This window comes from Halichoerus grypus, chromosome X, assembly GCF_964656455.1.
Source record: "Halichoerus grypus chromosome X, mHalGry1.hap1.1, whole genome shotgun sequence".
Lineage (NCBI taxonomy): Eukaryota > Metazoa > Chordata > Mammalia > Carnivora > Phocidae > Halichoerus > Halichoerus grypus.
In genome coordinates, this window is record NC_135727.1 from 70012118 (window position 1) to 70018117 (window position 6000).

Here is a 6000-nt window from a genome sequence, read left to right on the forward strand (position 1 = left end):
CAGTCTGTGGGGACCCACTGATCTGCGTTCAAGTCGCCAGCGCCCCAGCTGTGTGTCTTGGGCAAGTTACTTAACGCTGGCTGTGCCTCAGTCTCCTCATCCATAAAATGGACAAGATCAATATTCAATTGATGTCCATGAGTATGGCTATACTGATTGTCTGCAGGTGTCCATTCTATTCGATCAGGCTATTCAGGATCCACCTTGCAGGATTGCCCCGAGGATTACATGAAATAATGTACAGAAAGTGCTGGGCACAGAGGAGACACTCCAATGTTATTAGCGTATACATAGCAGTTTCCTGACTATAAAAAGGAAGGCACATTTTTTCTCTTCTCTCCATTCTGAGTTAACAAAGCCTCATGCCCTTGCATCAAAGTTTCTGTAGTTACAATATATTGTAATATATTATAATCAGGAATAGTCAAAATCTCGTCTCTTACCCAATTGCCTTTTAATTGACCAAACGATTCCTGACATTCAGGTGTCTCAACTTCTTTATCAAGCCCTTTCTCAGCCAAGACATGAGTAACGGATTTATTGGATTAAACTGGATTTCAAATTTGTGGCAATAACCCAAGCCATCTGCTGCTTTTTGTATGGGTTGCTTCACTTCCCAATCATCTCAGCTATACCTTAAATAAGTAGGAGTCTACTATTGCAAACTATCTAGCACCAAATCATCACTTCGAGCAATCAAAATGGACGTTTGCTCAACTTCTTAGTGAGCCCAGTTCCTGGAGTTACCTCGAGAAGTCTCCAAACATCCCAGGTGAATTTCCATTTTTACATTAAAAATGGCCATCTCGGGGTGCCTGGGTGGCGCAGTCGGTGAAGCAGCTGACTCTTGGTTTCGGCTAGGGTCATGATCTCCGGGTCGTGGGATCGAGCCCTGAGTCAGGCTCCGTGCTCAGCGCAGAGTCTGCTTGAGACTCTCTCCCCTCTCCCTCTGCCCTTCTCCTGCTCGTGCATGCTTGCGTGCTCTCTCTCTCAAATAAATAAAACATTTTTTAAAAAGATTCTCTGGGGTGCCTGGGTGACTCAGTTGGTTAAGCATCTGCCTTCGGCTCAGGTCATAATCCCAGGGTCCTGGGATCGAGCCCCACGTCGGGCTCTCTGCTCAGCGGGGAGTCTGCTTCTCCCTCTCCCTCTGCCACTTCCCCTGCTTGTGCTCTCTCTCTCTGTCTGTCAAATAAAATAAATAAGATCTTTAAAGAAAATTAAAAAGATCCTCTCTCTCCCTCTGCCCCCCCCTAAAAAATTGCTATGTCATCACTATATTCAATTGCAAGATCATACATTCCAAACAAAGTACAGTTGACCCTTAAACAATGCAGGGGTTAGGGGCTCTGAGCCCCCACGCAGTTGAAAATCTGTGTATAATTTTTGACTCCCCCAAAACTTAACTAATAGCCTACTGTTGACCAGAAACCTTAACAATAACATAAACAGTCGATTCATATATATTTTATATGTTATATATGTATTATGCATTGTCTTCTTATAATAAAGTAAGTTAGAGAAAAGAAAATGTTACTAAAAATCATAAGGAAGAGAAAATATATTTACAGTACTGTGCTGTACTTATGGAAAAATAATTGTGTATAAGTAGACCCATGCAGTTCAAACACATGATCAGGTTTCAACGGTATATATCACAATCACATAAACCAATTACATATATCCTATTGGTTCTGCTTCTCTGACTGAACCGTGACTGATACAGACCACTACCTCTCACTCCCCAGGGCCTCACCATTACTATTTGTCTTGAAACCATCACAAATAATCTCAACATGGCTTTTATCTATTTATGTCAGTCACCCTAATACCCCCAAGTCATTTCTCTCATTAAGTATAGTCACACAGCTTTGTATATCGCTTTTATGACTCCATATCCCTCCTCCCCGACGTCTGAAACCCTTCCACCATGCTTTGTAGAATTCGTGGACAGTTATCAAATTCCCCTGTATCTGCAACTGCGTCTCTGTATATCCCCTTCATCTTCTCCATTAACTGAAGTCAGACTCTGCGGTCCTTAGCGTCCCCGCCTCTTAAATGGTGCTGTCTTCTCTCCCACACCTCTAGCAAAAACAAGGCCCGGAAGTGGAAAAGGTGTCCTCCTTGTTGTTACTTCCAGGACATTCTCCTCCCTCCTCAAAAACAACCCCCCGCTTTGAATCTCCTGTCCTCAGATTATATCATTCGCTATCTGTCCTCAGGGTGATCACTGACCCCTGGATCACTCATACTTACTCCTTGAAGATTTTAGCACCTCGTTCACTGTTACTCCCTGTAACACTATTCCTATCCTAATTCTTGGTTATTTCAGTATCCATATAGATGATCTCAGTGATAGTCTGGCCTCTCCGTTCCTTGACCTCCTCTCCCCTAAATGTCTTCTCCTCCACCTTACTTTATCCACTAACCCACTAACCCACATGGCCATACCACTGACCTTATAATTACTAACACAAAACAAAACAAAATAAAACAAACAAAAAACTATTCCCCTCTTTTCTCAACTTCGGCATCCCACTTTTCAACTAACACTTTCTCCTTTCTAACTCATGTTTATCGTTCCTCCACCTTAACAGTACTTTGGCCCCACTCATTAAACCTCCTACTCCCACTTCCCTCCATGTCCTCACTTCCCTCCCTGCCCAGCTTAAATTTCATGGTCAATCATTATATTAATTCCTCTACATGTGCTCTCAATGATTTGAGATTTTCTTTTCTAATAAATATTTAATGCTATAAATTTCCTGCTAAGCACTGCTTTTGCTACATCCCACAAATTTCAATATGTTTTCTTTTCATTTTTATTTAATTAAAAATATTATTAAATTTGCCTTGAGAACTTCCTTTGACCCCTGGGTTATTTAGAAGTATACTTTTCAAGTTCCAAAAACTTGGGGATTTTCCAGATATCTTTCTGGTAGTAATTTCTAGTTTAATTCCAATATGGTCTGATTTGTATGATTTCTACTATTTTAAATTTGTCAAGTGTTGCTCATGGCCCAGAATATGCTCTAACTTCATGATTGTTCTGTGTGCACTTAAGATTTGTCTTGTGTTGGGTGGAGTCTCTAAGTGTCAGCTGGGTCAAGTTGGTTGATAGCGTTCTTCATGTTATCTATATCTTCACTGGCTTTCTGCCTACTTGTTCTCTCAATTATTGAGAGAGGAATGGTGGATTCTCCAACTATAATTGTGGATTTGTCTATTTCTCCTTTAAGTTCTGTGAGTTTTCGCCTCATGAATTTCGAAGCTCTCTTATTAAGTACATACATATTTAGGATGGTTATATCATCTTGAAAATTGACACCTTTAACATTATGCGATGTCCCTTTTTATCACTGAACACATTCACTGCTCGGAACTTGGCTTTCTCTGAAATTAACATAGCTCGTTCAACTTTCTTTAAATGATATCTGTGTGGTATATCTTTCTCCCATTTTACTTTTAATTTATTTCTTTATATTTAAAGTGGGTTTCTTGTAGACAGCATGTAGTTGAGTTGTGGTTTCTAATCCAGTCTGAAGATCTCTGTCTTTTTCTTTTTTTTTAAGTAAGCTCCACGCCCAACATGGAACTTGAACTCGTGACCCGGAGATCAAGAGTCACATGCTTTACACACTGAGCCATCCAGGCGCCCCTGACAATCTCATCTTTTAACTGGTGTGTGTAGATCGTTTGATTTAACATGATTATTGATATGTTTGAAATACAGTCTATCATCTTGCTAGCTGATATCAATTTGTTATGTCTCGTCTTTGTTTTTTCTCCTCTGTTTCTTTCTTCTCTTGGGTTAATTGACCACTTTTTGGAATTATTTTTTGTAGTAAAAGATATATGGCATAATATTTATGATTTTAACAGTTCTAAGTGTACAATTCACTGGCATTGATTATATCCACAATATTGTGCAACCATTACCACTGTATGTTTCCAGAACTTTTTCATCACCTAAGACAAATACCCTGTAACCATTAAGCAATAACTCCCCATTTCCTCCATGCCCAAGCCCCAGGTAACCTTTAATCTACTTTCTTATCTATATGACTTTGCCAATTCTAGAGATTTCAGATAGGTGGAATCATACAGTATTTGTCCTCTTGTGTCTGGCTTCTTTCACTTAGCAGAATGTTTTCAAGGTTCATCCATGTTGTAGCGGGTTTCAAAACTCCATTGCTTTTATTAGCTGAATAATATTCCATTGCATTATGTATCACACTGTGTTTATCCATTCATCTGCTAATGGACACTGAGTTGTTTCCACCTTTGGCTATTGTGAATAATCCTGCAATGAACATTGGTTTAAAAGTGTCTCTTTGATACTTTTTTTTTTCAGTTCTTTTGGGTATATTCCTAGGAGTGGAATTGCTGGGTCATATGGCAACTCTATGTTTTACCTTTTAAGGAACTACTAGACTGTTTTCCACAGCAACTACACCATTTTACATTCCCACCAGCAATGTATGAGGGTCCAATTTCATCATATAATTGCCAACACTTGTTATTTTCTGTTTGTTTTTTTCTTTTTTTTTTTTAAGATTTTATTTATTTATTTGACACAGAAAGAGAGACAGCAAGAGAGGGAACACAAGCAGGGGGAGTGGGAGAGGGAGAAGCAGGCCTCCCACCGAGCACAGAGCCCAATGCGGGGCTTGATCCCAGGACCTTGGGATCATGACCCGAGCCGAAGGCAGTCGCTTAAAGGAATGAGCCACCCAGGCGCCCCTTCTGTTTGTTTTTTCTATGATAGCCATCCTGGTAGGTGTGAAATGGGATCTCATTGTGATTTTGATTTGCATTTCCCCAATAACTAACAATGTTGAACATCTTTCCATGTATTATCCGGCCATATGTATATCCTCTCTGGAGAAATGCTTTCCCCATGTTCAATAGGGCTGTCTTTTCACTGTTGAGTTATAGGAGTTCTTTATATAGTCTGGATATTAAACCCTTATCAGATATAAGATTTGCAAATATTTTCTTCCATTCTATAGTTTTTCTTTTCACTTTCTTCATAATATTCTTTGATGTTCAAAAATTGTAATTTTGGTCAAGTCCAATTTATTTTCCCTTTTGTTACCCAAGTTTCTGATGCTATATCTAAGAATGCATCGCTAAATCTAAGATCGTGAAGATTTATTGTTATGTTTTCTTCTAAGATTTTTATAGTTTTAGCACTTATATTTAGGTCTTTGATCCATTTGGAGTTAATTTTTGTATATGGTATGAGGTAGGGGTCAAAGTTCATTCTTTTGCATGTGGATATCTCATTTTCCCATTACCATCTGTTAGAGTCTTCATTCCCCCACTGAATGGTCTTCACACCCTTGTTGAAAATCAATTGATCATAGGTATGTCAGTTTATATCTGGACTCTCAATTCTATTCTATTTTTCTATACATCTATCCTTATCCCAGGATTACATTGTTTAATTACTATAGCTCTGTAATGAGCTTTGAAATTGGTATCTGAGTCCTCCAACTTTATTTCCTTTTAAAGATTGTTTTGGTTATTTGGAGTCTTTTGCAGTTCCATATGAATTTGAGGATTGGCTTTTCCATTTCTACAAAAAACGTCACTGGAATTTTGATAGAGATTGCATTCAATCTGTAGATTGCTTTAGAAAGTACTGGCATCTTAACAATATTAAGTCTTCCAATCCATGAACATGGGATGTGTTTCCATTTATTTGGGTCATAGTTAATTTATCTCAGGAATGTTTTGTAGTTTTCAGTGTATAAGTATTTAACCTCCTTGGTTAATTTTTTCCTAGATGTTTCATTCTATTAGATGCTATTTTAAATGGAATTGTTTTCTTAATTTCCCTTTTGGATTTTTCATTGCTGGTATAGAAAGACAACTAGTTTTTGATTGTTGATTTTGTATATTGCATCTTTTCCAAACTTATTAGCTCTAGCAGCTTTTTTTAAGATTCTTTGGGATTTTCTTTACATAGGGTCATGTTATCTGGCTCTAGAGATA